This window comes from Neoarius graeffei, chromosome 28 (genome assembly GCF_027579695.1).
Source record: "Neoarius graeffei isolate fNeoGra1 chromosome 28, fNeoGra1.pri, whole genome shotgun sequence".
NCBI lineage: Eukaryota > Metazoa > Chordata > Actinopteri > Siluriformes > Ariidae > Neoarius > Neoarius graeffei.
The window spans coordinates 35,858,013-35,884,317 of NC_083596.1; the positions used below are offsets into that span (position 1 = coordinate 35,858,013).

Genomic DNA, 26,305 nt, shown 5'->3' on the forward strand with positions numbered 1-26,305 from the left:
TGGTGTGGGGTCAGAGGTGAGAGGAGGCAGAATAGCAGGGGGTATAAATGGGTCTTTAATGTCTGGGGGGGGGAGAGCAGTGGCGCCACCAGGGGGTGGCCAGGGGGGGCTGTGGCCACCCCTACAAATTTACTGGCCACCCCACTGGCCAGTATAGATTGTAGTAGCCTCAGTTATGCAGTTCATCCCAAATGCACAGCCAGCCAGGCAAGACGCTCTTGATCTTCAGTGAATGAGGGAAGATCATCTTCCCTCACTCACAGCAGCCCCTCCCCTCCCCCCCGCTACTTTTGCGTGCTCCTACAGCAACGGCTCAGCGTGTGCGCGTGACCGCCGCTTGTACCTACACAGGTAAATAATGTCCTCAAAAGGAGTTAAGAGAGAAGACGGAGAAGACTACCAGTAAGTAAATAAGTCAAAATATCTCATTTCTCATCTCATTATCTCTAGCCGCTTTATCCTTCTACAGGGTCGCAGGCAAGCTGGAGCCTATCCCAGCTGACTACGGGCGAAAGGCGGGGTACACCCTGGACAAGTCGCCAGGTCATCACAGGGCTGACACATAGACACAGACAACCATTCACACTCACATTCACACCTACGGTCAATTTAGAGTCACCAGTTAACCTAACCTGCATGTCTTTGGACTGTGGGGGAAACCGGAGCACCCAGAGGAAACCCACGCGGACACGGGGAGAACATGCAAACTCCACACAGAAAGGCCCTCGCCGGCCCCGGGGCTCGAACCCAGGACCTTCTTGCTGTGAGGCGACAGCGCTAACCACTACACCACCGTGCCGCCAAGTCAAAATATTCTTTAGTAAAAGAAGAGGGGGAAGTATGTGTCGTAACGTGTCTTTCTGATAGTTTTCTACTGGCCGGTTTACTACAACAGTATAATGATATCCTGAAATTATGGCTTTTAGTTTTGGTGTGCCACGCCAAGATTTTAAGTGTCCCCATCTGGCCACCCCTATGAAATATTTCTGGAGGCGCCACTGGGGGAGAGGTGTGAATGTGTCAAATCTGCAGTAGAACACATTCAACTTGTCAGCCAGTTGATGGCTCATTGCAGTGTTGGGGGATGGTCTCCTGTAGCTGGTGATATTCTTCAGGCCTCTCTACACTGATGCTGGATCGTTGGCTGAAAGGCTGTTTTTGATCCTTTCAGCGTAGCTCCTCTTAGCTGCTTTCACCTCTTTTGTCAGTCAGTGCATTTACATGCACATCCAAATTGAGCTACTGTCGGTAATCGAGCTAAGGGTCCCAGCAGGGGTGCCAGAGAAATCCAATCCTACATGCACACAAGGAAATTGAGCTATTGTGTGAGGTACATTGTGCACCCGAGCCACAGGTGGTGCTACATGCCCCATCGTGTTGGTACACTTCCGGTTGTTGTCATGAAGAAGAGCTATTCAAGAGTATAAACAAAGTTCTCCTTGTTCCTCCTGACCTCTTCTGCTGCTCGCTACTACTACTGTTGTCATGCCGACCGAGGCTGTTGTGTTTCCCACTTGTGGTCTCGTCACTTGTCACTTCCAGAAGAGGCAGTGCTGAAGTAAGTAGCTTGACTACGTAGCTCGATAGGGTTTACATGCACTAAGTAGCTCGGCTACAATCGCATAATCTAGGCCGCATAGCTTGATTACGAGAAATCCAGTTTGGTTCGATTTCAGCCAAGCTAAGGTGTTTTCATGGCATTTAGAACTTCGATTTCAGTCGAGCTATGGCAGAAATTCGATTTTCTCTATGTGCGTGTAAACGCGCTGAGTGTGTTTCTGGCCTGTTTGTACAGGACTCTGTCCCCACTTCTGTAGGCCTCCTCCTTGGCCTGGCGCAGCTGCCTGAGTTTTGTAGTGAACCAGGGTTTGTTGTTGTTGTATGTGCGGAAGGTCTTGGTGGGCACACACATATCCTCACAAAAACTGATGGAAGATGTCACAGTATCAGTGAGTTCATGCAGGTCTGAAGCTGCAGCCTCAAAAACACTCCAATCAGTGCAGTCAAAGCAGGCTTGTAGTTCCACTTTGGCCTCATCGGACCATCTCCTCACCGTCTTGACTACAGGCTTAGCAGATTTCAGCTTCTGCCTGTAAGTCAGGATAAGATGAACAATGCAGTGATCAGATAGGCCCAAGGCTGCACGGGGGACAGAGTGGTAAGAGTCCTTTAAAACAGAGCGGTCCGCTCGGTGCAGGTGAAATCCAGGCAGGTGGAGAGAAGTGTCCGGGAGGTTTCGGTGAAGCACAAGGCAGCAGATCTGTTAAAATCCGTGTTGATTGTGTTGAGGAGCAGCAGTTTGTCCATCTTGTTGGCCAGAGAGCGGATGTTAGCCAGGTGAATCGACGGGAGCGCAGTGCGAAACCCCCACTGCCTCAGCCTGACAAGCGCTCCAGCTCGCTTTCCCCGGTGTCTCCAGTGTCCTCGGCGGAGACCATAGAGAGCTGCTGCTCCTCCAACAAGTAGCTCTGGAAAACTTTCCAGATCGATGAAAACCGATGAAAAAACTTTACTGGTGGTTATTCCAATGTTTATGAGTTCTTCTCTGGAGTATGTGACCAGAGAAGAAGCGCAAGAAACACAACAAATACACAAAAAAATGTAGAAAGTATGAAAGAGCGAAGTACTGAGGCAACCGTCTGCAGCGCCATCTTTAAATTCCAACAGTAAATTCTTAGTAAAACACATTTCTTAGTGTTTTCATCCATTTCCTATTTATCTTTACTCTTTCTATCTATATGCTTTCAACATTGCCCATCCATCCATTCATTATCTGTAACTGCTTATCCTGTCCTACAGGGTCACAGGCAAGCTGGAGCCTATCCCAGCTGACTATGGGCAAGAGGTGGGGTACATCCTGGACAAGTCGCCAGGTCATCACAGGGCTGACACATAGAGACAAACAACCATTCACACCTATGGTCAATTTAGAGCCACCATTTAACCTAACCTGCATGTCTTTGGACTGTGGGGGAAACTTGTGCACCTGGAGGAAACCCATGCAGACACAGGGAGAACATGCAAACTCCACACAGAAAGGCCCCCGGTGGCCACTGGGCTCGAACCCAGAACCTTCTTGCTGTGAGGCAACAGTGCTAACCACTACACCACCATGACACCTGCTTTCATCATGATATGTATCATAATTAAAGATTAAAATGTGTCATTATTATCCAAAGGTTCACACTAAATTCTCATTCATTCATTCATTCATTCATTATTTGAATGCAGTTCAGCTGCAGCTAATTGTTAGGATTTGTTCCTATCTGGCATGGAATATCCTTTGGCATGACAACCTGATTGGGAATGTGCTAAAATGTATTAATAATTCAGAAAACACTTGAACATTGAAGTGCAACTCAAACATTTACACCCACGCCAAGAAAGGCTACATGTTGAAAGACTTCCATGATCCAACTGCCACTTGTCTTTCCAGTGACGACTGACATCAATACTTGTCCAGGGTAGTATTATTGGGTTGGGTGGAGAGGCTCTGACCTTTTTGAACAATGAGAGAATTGTCATGGTTAAGCGGCGTGCCTATGTCTGAAATAGAAAGAGCCAGGGTTGATATATTGATCAATGAAAATGAAGATACAAGATTATAACAGTTCCTCATTGAGCTTGCTCTTGTAGACCGTTGTATTCAATATATTTTTGAGGGAAATCAAAAACTAAAGAAGGGTATGTATGTGGACAAAATTGTAGTCCATAACCAACTTGGTGGGTTTTATACTTCAGCACAAAGTGAGGAGGCATTCTGGTTATCTGTTCATGGAGGATGAATCAGATAGGAATAACACCCAGTAACACTGATTCCCATATCCTACTGTATTTGTGCCAAGGCATAGACAAGATAGTTTTTACCTATGGGTTCAATAAAAAGTGTTTGATCATATTTGTATATTTTAGTATTTTAGGTAGGATAGGGAGGTTTCAGATCAGATACAGTGTCTTGCAAAAGTATTCATTCCCCTTGGTGTTTGTCCTGTTTTGTCGCATTACAATCTGGAATTAAAATGGAATTTTGGGGGGTTAGCACCATTTGATTTACACAACATGCCTACTACTTTAAAGGTGAAAATTGTTGTTTTATTGTGACACAAACAATAATTAAGATGAAAAAAACAGAAATCTGGAGTGTGCATAGATATCCCCCCCCCCGAAAGTCAATACTTTGTAGAGCTACCTTTTCCTGCAATTCCAGCTGCAAGTCTCTTGGGGGTGTGCTTTTATTAGCTTAGCACATCTAGCCACTGGGATTTTTGCCCATTCCTCAAGGCAAAACTGATCCAACTCCTTCAAGTTAGATGGGTTGCGTTGATGTACAGCAATCATCAAGTTATGCCACATAGTTTCAATTGTATTGAGGTCTGGGCATTGACTAGGCCATTCCAAGACATTTAAATGTTTCCCTTTAAACCACTCCAGTGTAGCTTTAGCAGTATGTTTAGGGTGATTGTCCTGCTGGAAAGTGAACCTTCGTGCCAGTCTCAAACCTCTGGCTGACTCAAACAGGTTTTCCTCCAGAATTGCCCTGTATTTAGTGCCATCCATCTTTCCTTCAGTCCTGACCAGCTTTCTTGTCCCTGCAGAAGAAAAACATCCCCACAGCATAACGCTGCCATTACCATGCTTCTGTAGGAATGGTGTTCTCAGGGTACTGGGTTTGCACCACACATGGCACTTCCCATGAGGGCCAAAAAGATAAATTTTAGTCTCATCTGACCAGAGAATCTTCTTCCATGTGTTTGGGGAGTCTGCCACATGCTGTTGGGCAAACTCCAAACGTGCTTTCTGAAGAAATGGCTTTTTTCTGGCCACTCTTCCATAAAGCCCCACTCTGTGGAGTGTATGGCTTAAAGTGGTCCTATGGACAAATTCTCCCATCTCTGCTATGGATCTTTGCAGTTCCTTCAGAGTTATCTTTGGTGTCTTTACTGCATCTCTGATTAATTCCCTCCTTCCCCAGTCTGTGAGTTTTGGTGAGCGGGGCCTTCTCTTGTCAGATTTGTAGTGGTACCATATTCTTTCCAGTTTGCTATAATGGATTTAATGGTGCTCTGTGGGATATTCAAAGTTTGGGATATTTTTTATAACCCAACCCTGATCTATACTTCTCCACAACTTTGTCTCTGACCTGTTTGGAGGCTCCTTGGTTTTCATGTTGCTTGCTTAGTAGCGTTGCAGAGTCAGGGTTCTTCCAGAATAGGTGGATTTATACAGACATCATGTGACAGATCATGTGACACTTTGATTGCACACAGGTGGATCTTAATCAACTAATTACGGTATGTGACTTATGAAGTGGATTGATGGGCGGCACGGTGGTGTAGTGGTTAGCAATGTCGCTTCACAGCAAGAAGGGCCTGGGTTTGAGCCCAACGGCTGGCGAGGGTCTTTCTGTGTGGAGTTTGCATGTTCTCCCCAGCGTGGGTTTCCACCGGGTGCTCTGGTTTCCCCCACAGTCCAAAGACATGCAAGTTACGCTAATTGGTGGCTCTAAATTGACTGTAGGTGTGAATGTGAGTGTGAATGGTTGTTTGTCTATGTGTCAGCCCTGCGATGATCTGGTGACTTGTCCAGGGTGTACCCCGCCTCTCGCCCATAGTCAGCTGGGTTAGGCTCCAGCTTGCCTGAGACCCTGTAGGACAGGATAAGCGGCTACAGATCATGGATGGATGGATGGATGGATGAAGTGAATTGGTTGAACCAGCTCTGATTTAGGGGGTTTATACAAAAGGGGGTGAATACCTATGCACACTCCAGATTTCTGGTTTTTTTTTTCATCTTAATTATTGCTCATGTCACAATAAAACAACAATTTGCACCTTTAAAGTGGTAGGCATGTTGTGTAAATCAAATGGTGCTAACCCTCCAAAAATCCCTTTTAATTCCAGCTTGTAATGCAACAAAACAGGAGAAACACCAAGGGGGATAAATACTTTTGCAAGACACTGTATGGCATTCATCTTTTATTGTAATATATAGATTTAGGCACTGCCTAAAAGTGGAGCTCCCATTTGTTTCTGGGTTGTAGAATTTTCTTAGATCATAGGCAGTCTCTTTTGTTTTATTTCTTTACTGGCTAGCACTGGCCACTAGGCGGTGTGTATGACTGGTAATTACTAATACTGGCCATGAGGTGGTGTGTATGACTGGTAATTACTAACACTGACCACTAGGCGGTGTGTATGACTGGTAATTACTAACACTGGCCACTAGCCGGTGTGTATGACTGGTATTTACTAACACTGACCACAAGGCGGTGTGTATGAGTGGTGGTACACGTACAAACCACAAAAAATCGACTCAATGGGTTTACCATTTTTTCTTAGGTATGGTGCTCCGCTAAAATAAATAAACAAATTGAACGCTGAGAATTAATTAAGAATTAAGAATTCAAGTGCACCACACTTAATATTCCACCAGTAATTATTAATTTTAATTAAAATAACAAAATATTTAACATGTACTACAACCCCGATTCCAAAAAAGTTGGGACAAAGTACAAATTGTAAATAAAAACGGAATGCAATGATGTGGAAGTTTCAAAATTCCAGATTTTATTCAGAATAGAACACAGATGACATATCAAATGTTTAAACTGAGAAAGTGTATCATTTAAAGAGAAAAATTAGGTGATTTTTAAATTTCATGACAACAACACGTCTCAAAAAAGTTGGGACAAGGCCATGTTTACCACCGTGAGATATCTCCTTTTCTCTTTACCACAGTCTGTAAATGTCTGGGGACTGAGGAGACAAGTTGCTCAAGTTTAGGGATAGGAATGTTAACCCATTCTTGTCTAATGTAGGATTCTAGTTGCTCAACTGTCTTAGGTCTTTTTTGTCGTATCTTCCGTTTTATGATGCGCCAAATGTTTTCTCTGGGTGAAAGATCTGGACTGCAGGCTGGCCAGTTCAGTACCCGGACCCTTCTTCTACGCAGCCATGATGCTGTAATTGATGCAGTATGTGGTTTGGCATTGTCATGTTGGAAAATGCAAGGTCTTCCCTGAAAGAGACGTTGTCTGGATGGGAGCATATGTTGCTCTAGAACCTGGATATACCTTTCAGCATTGATGTTGTCTTTCCAGATGTGTAAGCTGCCCATGCCACACGCACTAATGCAACCCCATACCATCAGAGATGCAGGCTTGTGAACTGAGCGCTGATAACAACTTGGGTTGTCCTTCTCCTCTTTAATCCGAATGACACGGCGTCCCTGATTTCCATAAAGAACTCCAAATTTTGATTCGTCTGACCACAGAACAGTTTTCCACTTTGCCACAGTCCATTTTAAATGAGCTTTGGCCCAGAGAAGACGTCTGCGCTTCTGGATCATGTTTAGATACGGCTTCTTCTTTGAACTATAGAGTTTTAGCTGGCAACGGCGGATGGCACAGTGAATTGTGTTCACAGATAATGTTCTCTGGAAATATTCCTGAGCCCATTTTGTGATTTCCAATACAGAAGCATGCCTGTATGTGATGCAGTGCCATCTAAGGGCCCGAAGATCATGGGCACCCAGTATGGTTTTCCGGCCTTGACCCTTACGCACAGAGATTCTTCCAGATTCTCTGAATCTTTTGATGATATTATGCACTGTAGATGATGATATGTTCACACTCTTTGCAATTTTACACTGTCGAACTCCTTTCTGATATTGCTCCACTATTTGTCGGTGCAGAATTAGGGGGATTGGTGATCCTCTTCCCATCTTTACTTCTGAGAGCCGCTGCCACTCCAAGATGCTCTTTTTATACCCAGTCATGTTAATGACCTATTGCCAATTGACCTAATGAGTTGCAATTTGGTCCTCCAGCTTTTCCTTTTTTGTACCTTTAACTTTTCCAGCCTCTTATTGCCCCTGTCCCAATTTTTCTGAGATGTGTTGCTGGCATGAAATTTCAAATGAGCCAATATTTGGCATGAAATTTCAAAATGTCTCACTTTCGACATTTGATATGTTGTCTATGTTCTATTGTGAATACAATATCAGTTTTTGAGATTTGTAAATTATTGCATTCCATTTTTATTTACAATTTGTACTTTGTCCCAACTTTTTTGGAATCGGGGTTGTATAACTACATAGTCAAAACAACTATTTAGACATATAGTGTACCAAATGTATTAAACGTGTGTTAGGTTAATATGACTCATATGACTCAAGATATGATTTACAATGTTTTATTAATAACACATTATAAATATTTTGATGTAGTACATAAACACTCCTTTTACATTATATAATTTGAAAAAAGGTATTATTTGATATCTACATACCTTGAGTTAAAACACTATGAGTAGCATATAAATAATCAGCACAATATTACCCCTTTTTCACCAACAAGGAACAGGTTCTGTTCTGGTTCACACACCAAATTTTGAACCGTTTGGAGCATTTTGACCAAAAATAAATGGTCCAGAACAGGGGCGCAGATAGGATTTTTGAACTGGGGGGGACTGAGCTGTCAGCAAATGATTCAATTTTGTGTAAATGCATATATATATATGTGTGTGTGTGTGTGTGTGTGTACTGAAGCTTCAATATACATTCGAATTGTGAGTTTTCTAACTGAATGAACCAACTCAAAAAAAACCATTGCCCAAGTCAACATCAAGTGCGGCATATACCAAGGAGATGCGCTATCACTACTGCTGTTCTGCATAGGCCTGAACCCCCTCAGTCGGATCATCACGAAGAGCGGCTACGGGTACCGATTCCATAGTGGGGCAACAATCAGCCACCTGCTGTACATGGATGACATCAAGCTGTATGCCAGGAACGAGCGAGAAATAGACTCGCTGATCCACACCACCTGGATCTACAGCGATGACATAGGGATGTCATTCAGATTGGACAAGTGTGGCCGGATGGTCTCAAAGAGAGGCAAGATGATCCGGACTGAGGGGATTGACCTACCAGAGGGCAACATAGGTGATATCCAAGACAGCTACAAGTACCTTGGCATCCCACAGGCTAATGGAAACCATGAAGAGGCCACAAGTAAGTCAACCAGAGCCAAATACCTCCAGAGAGTAAGGCAGGTCCTGAAAAGTCAGCTGAATGGTAAGAACAAAGTCCAAGCCATCAACATGTATGCACTACCAGTCATCAGATACCCCACTGGTATCATAAACTGGCCAAAGGAGGAGATAGAAGCCACAGATATCCAGACTAGAAAGCTCCTCACCATGCATGGAGGGTTCCACCCCAAGTCCAGCACCCAGAGACTATACACTAAGCGGAAAGAGGGAGGCTGAGGGCTAGTGAGCGTCAAGACCACGGTCCAGGATGAAACATCGAAAATCCGAGAATACATCAGAAAAATGGCCCCAAAGGATGAACTGCTAAGTGAATGTCTCAGGCAGCAGAACCCTGATGAGAGCGCAGAGGAGGAGGAGGAACAGACAACCTGGAGGGACAAACCCCTACATGGCATGTACCACCGTCAGATAGAGGAAGTGGCTGATATCAAGAAATCCTACCAGTGGCTGGATAATGCAGGACTGACAGACAGCACAGAGGCACTAATCATGGCAGCACAAGAACAGGCCATAAGCACAAGAGCCATAGAGGCCAGGATCTACCAGAGTAGATCAGACCCAAGATGCAGACTGTGCAAAGAAGCCCCTGAAACAGTCCAGCACATAGTAGCAGGGTGTAAGATGCTAGCTGGATCAGCATACATGGAGAGGCACAACCAAGTGGCTGGGATAGTATACAGGAACATCTGCAACCACTATGGAAGTCCCAAGTCCCAATGGGCCATACCCAGGGCTCAAAATTAACTTTTTTTCTTTGTGTCCCCCAGTGGTCCCGAATTCTGTGTTGTATTGTCCTGAATGGAAGCAATAGTGTCCCCATTTTTTTCCTCTCTGAAATAACCAGTGGTTAATATCATCATATGAAGTTACTATTATATTTGTAACTATGCGATTTTGAACCCTTTATATCATTTTTACAATAAGTCACAAGACACAAGCAACACATGTCCTATACATCATCTACTTCAAAATTACAGTTATTGCATTTTCAGTTTATTAAACTTTGGCGATCTCACTGTATGAATAGATACCCGTTTATTTAAAGGGGCCAACTAGCTCATTCAGAAAATGTTTCAACTCCCTACATCTGCAGTACACTTTAGTTGAAAATAAGACCCCTTTTATGTTCATTTCATCTACTTATACCTTGAATATATGTTGGCACTTACAAGGCCAACTTATAATTTTCACCATTACCATTATCCATAGCCCTGTGATGACCTGGTGACTTGTCCAGGGTGTACCCCGCCTTTCGCCCGTAGTCAGCTGGGATAGGCTCCAGCTTGCCTGCGACCCTGTAGAACAGGATAAAGCGGCTAGAGATAATGATATGAGATGAGACCGTTATCCATTTTTATGAACTTTCTGTTATCCATTTTTATGAACTTTCCGTTATCCATTTTATGAACTTTCGCTGCCGAAACGTGGGTGCAAATGTTAGCAACATCAACATAGTGCCAGGTCCTAGCCTAGTTGTGCTGCTGACTGACTAAACTTTCTGAACTCGAAAGACACCAAGAAAACTCACTTATTCTGTTGAACGGTATCTTCCATCAATATCATCCACATCATTCCTGTTGTATGTTATAACGTGTCTAACAGTGTTCATTAAGTTCATTCAGTTGCTAACGTTGCCTGCAGACCAGGCGATGACACTTTGGATCCTGAAGGTCCCGGAGACATTATGTCTGGGCTTTCAGTTTCTTCCCCGCGGTCGGTCCGCTTCAACCACTTAAGCATTTTTGTTCTGGCAAGAGTTGGTGCAGCGTGTGCGGTAGCAATTCCATTCCAAGTCCATATAATGCGGACTCCGGCCGAAGATTCTAGAACAGAATGCGCTGCTCTGTAGCCTACTGATGCAGGTGCATCGAAAGTGTAGCTACTATGTATTTTTCGCTGTTAACGTTTTAAAATTAAAATTGACAAATTAGGTGAATGTCTACGTATGTGTTACGGCTTTGTAAATAATATTAATGTAGAACTTTTTTTCTAGATCTATTTTTTTCCATTGTCCTGGGATTGTCCCAGATATGATAATTTTGTGTCCCGATGACATTTTTTATGGTCCCCGGGACGTCAGGACACCGTTAGTTTCGAGCGCTGGCCATACCACAGAAGGTGGCTGAGAACAACAGGGCCAAGGTTCTGTGGGACTTCAGCTTCCAGACTGACAAACAGATCCTGGCTAACCAACCGGACATAGTGGTGGTGGACAAAGAGCAGAAGAGGGTGGTGGTGATAGATGTGGCGATCCCAGCTGACGCCAACATCAGGAAGAAGGAACATGAGAAACTTGAGAAGTATCAAGGGTTGAAAGAGCAGCTGGAACGGATGTGGAAGGTCAAGGGTTGCGTGGTCCCCGTGGTAGTGGGGGCACTTGGGGCAGTAACCCCCAAACTGGGAGAGTGGCTCCAGCAAATCCCAGGAACAACATCTGAAGCCTCAGTCCAGAAGAGCGCAGTACTAGGAACATCGAAGATACTGCGCAGAACCCTCAAACTCCCAGGCCTCTGGTAGAGGACCCGAGCTTGAGGATGACATGGATACCCCCCCCCCCCCCCCCCCCCCGCCGGGGGTGAGAAGGAGATATATAATGTGTGTGTGTGTACTGAAGCTTCAATATACATTCGAATTGTGAGTTTTCTAACTGAATGAACATTGGTAGACAAAGGCCTACCTGGTCAACATTGCTCGGTTTTTGAAAAAAAGCTGTAATTGTTTTGGTGGCACGGTGGTGTAGTGGTTAGCGTTGTCGCCTCACAGCAAGAAGGTCCGGGTTCGAGCCCCGTGGCCGGCGAGGGCCTTTCTGTTTGGAGTTTGCATGTTCTCCCCGTGTCCGCGTGGGTTTCCTCCGGGTGCTCCGGTTTCCCCCACAGTCCAAAGACATGCAGGTTCGGCTAACTGGTGACTCTAAATTGACCATAGGTGTGAATGTGAGTGTGAATGGTTGTCTGTGTCTATGTGTCAGCCCTGTGATGACCTGGCGACTTGTCCAGGGTGTACCCCGCCTTTCGCCCGTAGTCAGCTGGGATAGGCTCCAGCTTGCCTGCAACCCTGTAGAACAGGATAAAGCGGCTAGAGATAATGAGAGAGATGTTTTTTGTTTTTTCATTGTTGATCCCACCAGGGATTGCCTGCAGGCTAGGAGGACAATGTTAACATCTTGAATCTCATAATTTCAGTTAACAGTTGCTGCTTACTAAAATAACATTATACATAAAAATAACATTAAAAGATATTCACCTACAGCCTAGAATGCTGTTATTTTACATTTAGCCTACTTCAGGTAAGTCCAAATTCCTTCTTATTATTATCAGACTAGCTACTCAACATTACAAAACAAGTATTTGTCACATCTGGGAAAGGCAACAGGCAACAGGCGTAGGATATTTACATCTTTTGGTTCTTGAAACAAATGCTGTGATTTTTTTTCCCCTCTTCTCTGGCTTAATGTGGCAGAAAGATCACCAGCTCGGTCATTAGACAGTTGTTTATGATCACTATGGTTACCGCGACAGGCAAAGTCCCCAGCTCCCCTTAGGACCCCGGGGTCGAGATGGTGCGTTACATTTACATTGGAAGTCGGAACTTGGAGCTCCGAGCAACATAACCTCAGAACTGAGCGCTTCCCAGTTTAAAAACTGGGACATCATGGAACATGGAATTCGAAAAAAATGGCCAGTTAATGAAATGAAATGAAAACCCCAATGTTTATGCTGGGATATGCTGGATTTCAATGCTTTTCTGACTTCAAACTTCCAACTTACGAGTACAACTGAACACACCATTAGTAGCAGCAGAAACACCGCTGCTATCAAATGGATGAGCTGTGCAGTGTTATTAACCCAGAATCATGTGGAAAATGAACACCGTGCTTTCCCAACTCTGCAAGGATCTGCTCCAGCCTACACCGATTCAAGAAGGGGAAAATGTGGATTGATCACTGACAAGGCTGCTGCTGCTGCCATTTCAACTTTGTGCTGCAGTGTAAGTTAGTCTAACTAACGGAACATTAATCCTCACTTTTTCTACCTATGTGTGGCGCCTTACGTAGGGATGGTGGGTGGGGGGGACAGATGGGGGTCACTATAAATCTGGGGGGGACATGTCCCCCCCGTCCCCCGTGCTATCTGCGCCCTTGGTCCAGAACCTGAAAAGTTGGCTCACAAGCTAGATTTTCCAGTGTGAACAGTGATGACATCAGTGGGTGTGTTGTTGTCTGTGTCTTCTGAGCATTAGTAGTTGGTCAAGTAATGCTTGTTTTTGGATGAAAACAAATATCTGCAATAACGGAACAAAAGCCCAGGGAATTAATGTTATCCATCATATTGCTACTGTCTACCTCCATTGTACATTGTGCAATGCCCTCTATTGATGACATATCTTTGATTCCAGTGGTTCTGCTCAAAACTGGTGGGAATGCAGGCTGGTTCATTAGCTGGCACCAAAGTTCAAAGAATCCTGAATGGAACCGGTTCAAGTACCTGTTCTCTCTTGGTCATAAAGCAGTATTACAAATCAGCTGGATGTGTAAGCGTAGATCAGACTTTTCCCCTCCACACCATGAGGAGGGCTCCCTATCATGAAGATTAACTCACATTTTAGGTTGTGTTTTCCTGTTGAACTGCAATACATAAATAAATAAATAAATAAATGCTTTTTTAAAAACCACATGAACCAAAAATAATGTGAAGCCTTCCAGAAGCAGACAATATTGTGAGTTCTCAGCTATATGTTTGTAGATAGAGTCCTTGTGTTTGACCCTGTCTTGTCTTGCCTTGTTTTTGCCTTTTCATTTACCCTTCTGTTTTGATGCTATTTTGGTATTTTGACTTTGCCTGGTGGGCGGCACAGTGGTGTAGTGGTTAGCGCTGTCGCCTCACAGCAAGAAGGTCCTGGGTTCGAGCCCCGGGGCCTTTCTGTGCGGAGTTTGCATGTTCTCCCCGTGTCCGCGTGGGTTTCCTCCGGGTGCTCCGGTTTCCCCCACAGTCCAAAGACATGCAGGTTAGGTTAACTGGTGACTCTAAATTGACCGTAGGTGTGAGTGTGAATGGTTGTCTGTGTCTATGTGTCAGCCCTGTGATGACCTGGCGACTTGTCCAGGGTGTACCCCGCCTTTCGCCCGTAGTCAGCTGGGATAGGCTCCAGCTTGCCTGCGACCCTGTAGAACAGGATAAAGCGGCTTGAGATAATGAGATGAGATGAGACTTTGCCTGGCACAACCTGGGGCATTGTTTTGGATTTGGACATCTCATCTCATCTCATCTCATTATCTCTAGCCGCTTTATCCTGTTCTACAGGGTCGCAGGCAAGCTGGAGCCTATCCCAGCTGACTATGGGCGAAAGGCAGGGTACACCCTGGACAAGTCGCCAGGTCATCACAGGGCTGACACGTAGACACAGACAACCATTCACACTCACATTCTCACCTACGGTCAATTTAGAGTCACCAGTTAACCTAACCTGCATGTCTTTGGACTGTGGGGGAAACCGGAGCACCCGGAGGAAACCCACGCGGACACGGGGAGAACATGCAAACTCCGCACAGAAAGGCCCTCGCCGGCCACGGGGCTCGAACCCAGGACCTTCTTGCTGTGAGGCGACAGCGCTAACCACTACACCACCGTGCCGCTGGATTTGGACATATTTCTGGTAATTTTCCTGGTAATGATGGTGCCTGTTTTGACTTTGTATTTTGTCCAAATAAACCTTGTGCATATGATCCTTACTCCATAGCAAAAGTCACACAAACTATCACAACTGTGCATGACACAAGAAATTCAACAGATCCTTTCTTTCAATTATTGATCATAAAATCACCATTTTTAAATGTAGCCAGCCCTGAATAGTGTTTAAAAAAATGCTTTTGACAAGAGGCACCAAAGCATGACAATTCATTAAAATTATGCCCCATTCATCATTATAATATTCAGCAGAGTTGCACTTTTTATGGAACATCCTCTGTAACTGTGTGTTACCACTAGGAGACAGTTTGGGGCAGCACATGTTGATGTGGAACAAAATGCAAAAGAAATGAATTGGGAATGATTCTGGAGTGGCATATTCTTATGTTTCCTGACAAATACTACAACCCCAAATCAGAGTTGACACAGTATGAAAAATGCAAATAAAAAAGAAAGCAATGATTTCTAAATTTACTTTTACTTGTATTTCATTGCAGACAGTATGAACCCAAGATATTTCATCTTTTGTCTGGTCAAATTTCATTTGTTATTAAACATCCATTCCTGTGCTTCAGGCCTGCAACACATTCCAAAAAACGTTGTGACAGGGAATATTTAACAATTAAATAATGATGGGATTTGAGACAGGTGACATCCATTCATTATATGTAGCTGCTTATCCTGTGCACAGTTGCAGGCAAGCTGGACCCTATCCCAGCTGACTCTGGGCAAGAGTACTGTATACTGTACACCTTAGACAAGTCGCCAGATCATCGCAGGGCTAGACAGGTGACATCAGCAGGTGATTGTAATCATGATTTGGTACAAAATCAATAGGGGAAAGCATGGAGACTTGAGATGAGGGAGACTTGGGACAGTTTGATTCCCATAAATTAATTTCAACCAATCAGGTTGTAACCTTGTACATGGCTTGATTCATGTGTCCTTTAGAAATAAAAGGACACATGAATCAAGCCATGTACAAGGTTATCCTGGAAGAAAACTTGCTTCCTTCTGCTCTGGCAATGTTCCCTAACTCCAAGGATTGGATTTTCCAGCAGGATAGTGCTCCATGCCACATAGCCAGGGCAATCAACGGATGGAAGGAGGACCACAAGGTCAAGACTCTGTCATGGCCAACTCAATCTCCAGACCTGAAGCCCATTGAAAACCTCTGGAATGTGATCAAAAGGAAGATGGTCACAAGCCATCAAAGAAAGCTGAACTGATTGAATTTTTCACTAGGAGTGGCATAAAGTCACGAAAGGGCAATATGAAAGACTGGTGGAGAGCATGCTAAGATGCATGAAAAGCTGTGATTAAATGTCAGGGTTATTCCAACAAATATTGACTTATGAACTCACCCTATGTTCAAAAGTAAGTATTGTGTTGTTTTAAAATTGAATATGATCTTGATTTCTATGCATTATTCAAGGTCTGAATCACTTCTTTTTTTTATTTTGATCAGTTGTTGTTTTCTGCAATTAAATGCTCTAAATAATATTTTTATGTGGAATTTGGGAGAAATGTTATCATTAGTTTATGGAATAAAACAAAAATACAAAAATATCCATGTTTCTCAAACACATGCCTACAAATAGTAAAATCTGAGAAACTGATAATTTTGCAGTGGTCTCTTAATATTTTACACACACACACACACACACACTATATATATTATATATATATATATATATATATATATATATATATATATATATATATATATATATATGTGTGTGTGTGTGTGTACAATGGTGCTTGAAAGTTTGTGAACCCTTTAGAATTTTCTACATTTCTGCATAAATATAACCTAAAACATCATCAGATTTTCACACAAGTCTTAAAAGTAGATAAAGAGAACCCAGTTAAACAAATGAGACAAAAATATTATACTTGGTCATTTATTTATTAAGAAAAATGATCCAATTTTACATATTTGTGAGTGGCAAAAGTATGTGAACCTTTGCTTTCAATATCTGGTGTGACTCCCTTATGCAGCAATAACTGCAACGAAACATTTCTGGTAACTTTTGATCAGTCCTGCACACCGGCTTGGAGGAATTTTAGCCCATTCTTCTGTACAGAACAGCATCAACTCTGGGATGCTGGTGGGTTTCCTCACACGAACTGCTCACTTCAGGTCCTTCCACAACATTTTGACTGGATTAAGGTCAGGACTTTGACTTGGTCATTCCAAAACATTAACTTTATTCTTCTTTAACCATTCTTTGGTAGAACGACTTGCGTGTTTAGGGTCATTGTCTTGCTGCATTACCCACCTTCTCTTGAGATTCAGTTCATGGACAGATGTCCTGACATTTTCTTTTAGAATTTGCTGGTATAATTCAGAATTCATTGTTCCATCAATGATGGCAAGCCATTCTGGCCCAGATGCAGCAAAACAGGCCCAAACCTTGATACAACCACCACCACCACCATGTTTCACAGATGGGACAAGGTTCTTATGCTGGAATGCAGTGTTTTCCTTTCTGCAAGCATAACGCTTCTCATTTAAACTAAAAAAAGTTCTATTTTGGTCTCATCCATCCACAAAACATTTTTCCAGTAGCCTTCTGACTTGTCCATGTGATCTTTAGCAAACTGCAGATGAGCAGCAATGTTCTTTTTGGAGAGCAGTGGCTTTCTCCTTGCAACCCTGCCATGCACACCATTGTTGTTCAGTGTTCTCCTGATGGTGGACTCGTGAACATTAACATTAGCCAATGTGAAAGAGGCCTTCAGTTGCTTAGAAGTTACCCTGGGGTTCTTTGTGACCTCACCGACTATTACACACCTTGCTCTTGGAGTGATCTTTGTTGGTCTACCACTCCTGAGGAGGGTAACAATGGTCTTGAATTTCCTCCATTTGTACACAATCTGTCGGACTGTGGATTAGTGGAGTCCAAACTCTTTAGAGATGGTTTTGTAATCTTTTCCAGCCTGATAAGCATCAGCAATGCTTTTTCTGAGGTCCTCAGAAATCTCCTTTGTTCATGCTATGATACACTTCCACAAACATGTGTTGTGAAGATCAGACTTTGATAGGTCCCTGTTCTTTAAATAACACAGGGTGCCCACTCACACCTGATTGTCATCCCATTGATTTGAAAATACCTGACTCTAATTTCACCTTCAAATTAACTGCTAATCCTAGAGGCTCACATACTTTTGCCACTCACAGATATGTAATATTGGATAATTTTCCTCTACAAATAAATGACCAAGTGTAATATTTTTGTCTCATTTGTTTAACTGGGTTCTCTTTATCTACTTTTAGGACTTGTGTGAAAATCTGATGTTGTTTTAGGTCATAATTATGCAGAAACGTAGAAAATTCAAAAGGGTTCACAAACTTTTAAGCACCACTATATATATTATACACATATGATATACAGAGGCGGCACAGTGGTGTAGTGGTTAGCGCTGTTGCCTAACAGCAAGAAGGTCCGGGTTCGAGCCCCGTGGCCGACGAGGCCCTTTCTGTGCGGAGTTTGCATGTTGTCCGCTTGGGTTTGCTCCGGTTTCCCCCACAGTTCAAAGACACAAAGACACACAAAGGTGTGAATGGGTGTCTATGTGTCAGCCCTGTGATGACCTGGCGACTTGTCCAGGGTGTACCCCGCCTTTCGCCCATAGTCAGCTGGGATAGGCTCCAGCTTGCCTGCGACCCTGTAGAACAGGATAAAGCGGCTAGAGATAATGAGATGATATACAGATGTGTCAACCTTTTTTTCAAACACTGTTATTGCTGCTTATGACCAGGAAGAGGGGAGTCTAAAATTTTCTAGAGAGCAAACAAAAGAAAGGACACTGAAGGGAAATTATGACTTGGCCCAACAGGTGTTTCTGAAAGATTGCATCCATGCTGAGCAAATCATGCCAAATCCTAAAACCCTTTTCAGTACTCATTGTTCATGGCATGTAAAAGACCAAAAGAGGAGAACAAATCCATTTGGTCAGCCACTGTCATTTTTTCTTTTCTTTTTTGCCTCAGACACAGTAGCTAAGCCAAAAAAAATTAAAAATTAAAAATTTGATGGTGAACATTGAGTGGCTATATTATCATTTATGACAGTCAGGACTGATAGTAATGGGAACAACGCTGAGGCCTGTTCACAGATGTTCAGCTAAGCAACACCTGTTCATTTTTCTGCTATTTATGCTCATCAAGAAGATCTTACATGCCCTCTCTGTAGATTCCTATATGTGTACATGCTGAGGATACTGACTATGATCACTCATCCTTCTGAGAAATATTTTATGAAGGACAAGACTTGAAAAGGTAAAAATTATTAATTATCCAAGCGATAAGATGATGTTCCTTTACTGATCCCCATGAGGGGAAATTCAGGTGTTGCAGCAGCTGAAGTACAGAGTAAAACACAGATAAATGTAGGTTAAGTTAAAATAAATCATCCATCCATCCATCATCCATAACTGCTTATCCTGTGCAGGGTCGCGGGCAAGCTGGAGCCTATCTCAGCTGACTATGGGTGAGAGGTGGGGTACACCCTGGACAAGTCCCCAGATAATTGCAGGGCTGACAAACAGAGACAAACCACCATTCACACTCACATCCACATCTACGGCCAATTTAGAGCCACCAGTTAGCCTAACCTGCATATCGTTGGACTGCAGGGGAAACCAGAGCACCCAGAGGCAATCCACATACAGTGGGGCAAAAAAGTATTTAGTCAGTCACCAATTCTGCAAGTTCTCCCACTTAAAAAGATGAGAGAGGCCTGTAATTTTCATCATAGGTATACCTTAACTATGAGAGACAAAATGAGAAAAAAAAATCCAGAAAATCACATTGTCTGATTTTTAAATAATTTATTTGCAAATTATGGTGGAAAATAAGTATTTGGTCAATAACAAAAGTTCATCTCAATACTTTGTTATATACCCTTTGTTGGCAATGACAGAGGTCAAACGTTTTCTGTAAGTCTTCACAAGGTTTTCACACACTGTTGCTGGTATTTTGGCCCATTCCTCCATGCAGATTTCCTCTAGAGCAGTGATGTTTTGGGGCTGTCACTGGGCAACACGGACTTTCAACTCCCTCCAAAGATTTTCTATGGGGTTGAGATCTGGAGACTGGCTAGGCCACTCCAAGACCTTGAAATGCTTCTTACGAAGCCACTCCTTCATTGCCCGGGCGGTGTGTTTGGGATCACTGTCATGCTGAAAGACCCAGCCATGTTTCATCTTCAATGCCCTTGCTGATGGAAGGAGGTTTTCACTCAAAATCTCATGATACATGGCCCTATTCATTCTTTCCTTTACACGGATCAGTCGTCCTGGTCCCTTTGCAGAAAAACAGCCCCAAAGCATGATGTTTCCACCCCCATGCTTCACAGTAGGTATGGTGTTCTTTGGATGCAACTCAGCATTCTTTCTCCTCCAAACACGACAAGTTGAGTTTTTACCAAAAAGTGCTATTTTGGTTTCATCTGACCATATGACATTCTCCCAATCCTCTTCTGGATCATCCAAATGCTCTCTAGCAAACTTCAGATGGGCCTGGACATGTACTGGCTCAAGCAGGGGGACACGTCTGGCACTGCAGGATTTGAGTCCCTGGCGGTGTAGTGTGTTACTGATGGTAGCCTTTGTTACTTTGGTCCCAGCTCTCTGCAGGTCATTCACTAGGTCCCCCTGTGTGGTTCTGGGATTTTTGCTCACCGTTCTTGTGATCATTTTGACCCCACGGGGTGAGATCTTGCATGGAGCCCCAGATTGAGGGAGATTATCAGTGGTCTTGTATGTCTTCCATTTTCTAATAATTGCTCCCACAGTTGATTTCTTCACACCAAGCTGCTTACCTATTGCAGATTCAGTCTTCCCAGCCTGGTGCAGGTCTACAATTTTGTTTCTGGTATCCTTTGACAGCTCTTTGGTCTTGGCCTTAGTGGAGTTTGGAGTGTGACTGTTTGAGGTTGTGGACAGGTGTCTTTTATACTGATAACGAGTTCAAGCAGGTGCCATTAATACAGGTAACGAGTGGAGGACAGAGGAGCCTCTTAAAGAAGTTGTTACAGGTCTGTGAGAGCCAGAAATCTTGTTTGTTTGTAGGTGACCAAATACTTATTTTACAGAGGAATTTACCAATTAAGTCATTAAAAATCCTACAATGTGATTTCCTGGATTCTTTCCCCCCCATTCTGTCTCTAGTTGAAGTGTACCTATGATGAAAATTACAGGCCTCTCTCATCTTTTTAAGTGGGAGAACTTGCACAATTGGTGGCTGACTAAATACTTTTTTGCCCCACTGTAGACATGGGGAGAATATGCAAACTCCACACAGAAAGGCCCCTGTTGGCCACTGGGCTCGAACCCAGCACCTTCCTGCTGTGAGGCAACAGTGCTAACCACTACACCACCGTGCCACCTAAAATAAATAAATAATAATAAAAAAATATTCTCATATCTCATCTCATTATCTCTAGCCACTTTATCCTGTTTTACAGGGTCGCAGGCAAGCTGGAGCCTATCCCAGCTGACTACAGGCAAAAGGCAGGGTACACCCTGGACAAGTCATCACAGGGCTGACACAGACACCCATTCACACTCACGGTCAATTTAGAGTCACCAGTTAACCTAACCTGCATGTCTTTGGACTGTGGGGGAAACCGGAGCACCCGGAGGAAACCCACGCAGACAACATGCAAACTCCACACAGAAAGGCCCTCGCCGGCCACGGGGCTTGAACCCGGACCTTCTTGCTGTGAGGAGACAGCGCTAACCACTACACCACCATGCTGCCCCAAAATTATTATTATTATTACTATTATTATAGTATTATCCACTAAACTCAGTCCACCAGGTGTCTTGGACTTGCAGTTTTGGACCCCCAAGTTCGAGTCCTATCCAAGGACCTATGCATTTTGGAGGTACTTGTGCAAGATGTGTGCAGTTCCTAGTAAGTAAGTAAAAATTATTTCTAAAGCACATTTAAACACAGTTTACACTGACCAAAGTGCTGTACAGAGTGTAAAATAAATAGGTACAAAATGTATAAAGAAACAAAAACAATTGATTTAAACATCAGCAACAAAAGACAAACACTTAATTACTAACATGACAAAACAAAAACAGTTAAAATGTAGGGAATGCTAATGTGAAAAGGTGTGTCTTGAGCTTGGATTTAAAAACAGTAATAGAGGGAGCATTTCTGATGTCAGGAGGCAGAAGGTTCCACAGCTGAGGACCAGCGACCGCAAAAGCTCTGTCACCTTTTAGCTTAAGGCGAGTTCGGGGGACATGGAGGAGACCTCTGCTGGAAGATCTAAGAGACATGGGAGCCTTGGGGGGATGAATAGCAGCAGCTAAGTAGTTGGGGGTCAGGCCATGAAGAGCTTTGAAGAGTAGTGCTGCTTTCTGAAATTCTCATGGCGTGATCTTGTTGAGCTCCATTTCCTCAGATGTTTTTCAAGGTCTTTGGGTATTGCTCCCAGCACTCCGACCACAGCTGGCATTGCTGTGGCTTTCTTTTCCCATGGTCTCTCAATCTCCACTCTCAGATCTTGGTATTTAGTGATCTTCTCTATTTATTTCAGTTCAATTCTACTATCTCCTGGTATTGCCACATCCACAAACCACACCTGCTTTTTTCAATAACAGCGATGTCAGACATGTTGGATGTCAAGTGCTTGTCAGTTTGGATCTTGAAGTCCCATAGAATTTTGATGTCATTTGTTTGAAGGACCTTTTCGACTTTGTGCTCCCACTATTTCTCTGTTACTGGGATGTTATGCTTCATGCATAGATTCCAGTGTAACAGTCACTACGTTTACATGCACATAGAGAGAATCGAATTTCTGCCGTTGCTCGACTGAAATCGAAGTTCAAAATGCCATGTATACACCTTAATTCGGCTGAAATTGAACCGAACTTGATTTCTCGGAATCGAGCTACACGACCTAGTTTATGCGATTTCTGCCGAGCTACTTTGTGCATGTATACCCTATCGAGCTAGTTGTCGAGCTACTTCCGGAAGTGACGAGTGACGAGACCACAAGCGGGAAACACAACAGCCTCGGTCGGCATGACAACGAATCATGACAACGGCATGAATCTTTTCTTTTTGTGGCATTGTTTGCACTGTTAAAATTTAGCTCACTTACTGTATCACCAAATACATCTGTACAGCTGTTGCATAGCTGTGAATTGTGTACATAAACAAGTCATTGTATTTGTGTGTGTGTGTGTGTGTGTGTGTATATATGTCCAACATCTGAAGAATGTCAATAAAAACAAAATAATTGAACTTTTTGTGTGTTTATTAAGACATAAGTTAAATTGTAAGCAAAAAAAAAATTTTTTTGTAAGCAAAAAATGGACTTTAGAAAAATATTATTGTGCAAAATAAGTTGTCTTACAAAACAGTGGTCTGCGCCGGACAGTTTGTAGCCATAGTCTGTTAGAGCAAGCCTAACAGCTTGAGCACGGAACTGCTAGTGTTGCCAGATTGGGGGTTTTAAGTGCATTTTAGCGGATTTGAACATGTTTTGGGCTGGAAAACGTCAGCAGTATCTGGCAACACTATAGCTCTTCTTCATGACGACAACCGGAAGTGTACCAACACGATGGGGCGTGTAGCGGCACGTGTGGCTCGGGTGCACAATGCACCTTGCACAATAGCCCGATTTCACTTGTGCATGTAGGATTGGATTTCTCTGGCACCCCTGCTGGGACCCTTTGCTCGATTACCAACAGCAGCTCGATTTGGACGTGCATGTAAACGTAGTGGGTGATGCTACCTTATTGTGCCTTTCCAAGTAGTCTGTCTGTACAATCTTGTTACATGAGCTAATCAGGTGGTCCACTGTTTCCTCTTTCTCCTTGCACAATCGGCACTTGCTGTGCTGAATCGAAGCCTTGATAGCATTTGTTCTGAGAGCTTGATCATGAGCGGCAAGTATCAAGCCTTCAGTTTCTTTCTTCAAATCTCCATCCTTCAGCCAGCTCTGGGTCCTTGCCTCATCCACTTTACCTTTTGTATCTCTCGGATACTGCCCATGCAAAATCCTGTTCTGATATTTTCTCTGTGGTTCATCAGTTCCTTCTTCCAGTAGTCATTCTTTGTGCCCTCTGTTCTGAGTGGTAATTCTTTGGTTACATCTTTCATGACACTTTCTGAGCTGTGACTTAAGTATTCACTGAGAGATAGCTTCTCCTCTTCAACTGTCTGTCTCACCTGCAGAAGTCCTCTTCCATCTTCTTTTCTAGGCAAATAGAGTTGGTCCACATCACTCTGTGAGTGGAGGGCTCAGTTGGCTGTCATAATTTTCCTGGTCTTACAGTTTATGATGTTCAGTTCTTCTTGTGTCCAGTCCACTATCGCAGCAATAGATCTGATCACCGGTACTGCCCAACTGTTGATGGCCTGAATGGTGTTCCCACCACTGAGCTTGGATTTCAAGATCTTTGTTACTCTCTTCACATATTCAGCACAGGTGTTTTTCTTTCCTTTCTCATGCTTGATGCCTTCAGCTTGGAGGATGCCAAGATATTTGTAGCTTTCCTCCAATCTCAAGCTCTTGATAGTCTACCTGTTTGGCAGGTTTATGCCTTGAGTCTCAAAGACTCATCCCCGATGGATTGTAAGGATCGCACATTTTTCCAGGCCAAATTCCATGTAGATATTGTTGCTGAATATTCTGACTGTGTTTGTGAGTGAATCCAATTCTGCTTTGGTCTTGGCATAGAGTTTCAGGTCATCCATATACAACAAGTGTGAGATCTTTGTAGATGAGTTTGAAGTCTGGTTTCCCAGGCACGTGTTTCTCAAGATGATCGACATGGATATTATGTATAGTATGAATATCAGCGGTGACAGTGAGTCCCCTTGGATATCCCCCTACGAATGTGAACCTGGCCTACTGATTGTTTATTGACTGTCAGTAGTGTGTTCCATGACTGCATTGCTACCTTCAGGAACTGTCTGATGTTGCTACTAACACACAACATTTCAAGGCATTTTGCTATCCAGCTGTGTGGAAGGGAGTTGAAGGCCTTCTTGTAATCTATCCAAGTTACTCATAGGTTTGTCTTCCTCTGCTTGGTGTTTCGTAGTATGATTTTGTTGATGAGAAGCTGATCTGTGGTGTCTTGGGAATTTCTATGGTTGCCTTTCTGCTCCCAAGGAATCAACCCATTTTCTTCTAGGTAACTTTGGAGACCATTGGCAATGATGTCTCTCATAAGCTTAAAGGTTGTGGGCAAGCATGTTATTGGACAATAGTTGCTTGGTCTGGCACCTTTGTTCTTGTTCTTCATTAACAGTATAGTCTTGCCTGTTGTCATTCAGTCCTCAATGGTGCCACTCTGAAGAAGAGAATTCATCTGCTGTGTCAGTCACTCATGCAGGCTGGTGAGATGTTTTAACCAGTATCTATGTACCTTGTCCTTGCCCGGCGCTGTCCAGTTTTTTACCTTCTTCACCTGCTTCTTCAGCATCTCAGTTGTAATCTTTAGGTTAGGCATTTCATTTCAACCCAACTCAGATTCCACATCCTTGATACATTCTGTATTCTGGTTGTGTACATTTGGTTTTCGCACTTCATAGCTGAGCTCTTCTGTAATTACTGTGGCAGCAGTGTACATCAGCTGGTTGGTTTCCCTAATGGTTGCTGTTGAAATTGTGCCAATAACCTGATTAACCTCTCCCACAAGCTTAGCAACTTTCTTGGGGCTTGTTTGAGGCTAGGCAAACTCATCCATTCAGATTCCTGCATGTGATGCAGAATCTTTCTTTTCAATTCCACTTGTAGTGGGGTGAATTCATCTGTTTGTGTGGAATGCATCTCAGGATTGTTAGGTGGTACTGAGGGTTCCCTTGTTGCAGACAATTCTGGTATTTCTGTGTCAGCTTGGGAATCATTTTCTGAACCAAACACAGCACCCTTAAGCTCTTCTAGTTCTAATGATATCAGCAAGTTGTTTCTTACAATTACTTGATGCTGATCTGCAAGTCTCTGTTTAGTCATTGTGGAATCTGGAAACTTGCTAAGCCATAGCTGGTACATCCACTTCTGGTACCCTTGTGCTGAAGGATTGGCCTCAAAATAATACCTCATCACATCTTTGTTTTCTGATAGTGTCCATGCCTTTCGCCTCTGTGGTTGTTGCTCCAGTGGCTCTGCAGCCCCCAGCCCTGGAAGCCCAGCCAAAGGTCCTACATCCTGTAGCCCATTTTTTGACAGGTGCCCAGCAATGCCAACACCTTACACAATCCTTGATAACCCAGGTGACAACTGAGCCAGTATCCTGCTCTTTGAAGTTCTCATAATTTTTTTAGGAAATAGATGTCGTAACCCTGACAAGGGGGGCATAGAGTTACTGTCACTTGTTCAAGGTGCCACCCCAAACTTGTGGAGGGGAGGAGCATTTTAAATCATCCTGTAGCAGGCGTAGTCCAACTAGGCCATACCCCACTGCTCATATTATTATTATTATTATTATATATAATACAACCCGGGTGGCACGGTGGTGCAGTGGTTAGCGCTGTCGCCTCACAGCAAGAAGGTCCGGGTTCAAGCCCCGTGGCCGGCGAGGGCCTTT

At 43.5% G+C, this 26,305-nt stretch overlaps 1 protein-coding gene across 1 annotated transcript in view; it reads left to right on the top strand.

Annotated features, from left to right (window-relative positions):
- Positions 1-26,305, top strand: part of fibcd1b (fibrinogen C domain containing 1b) — a 596,411-nt gene that overhangs the window by 167,882 nt on the left and 402,224 nt on the right. The window lies entirely within an intron of this gene.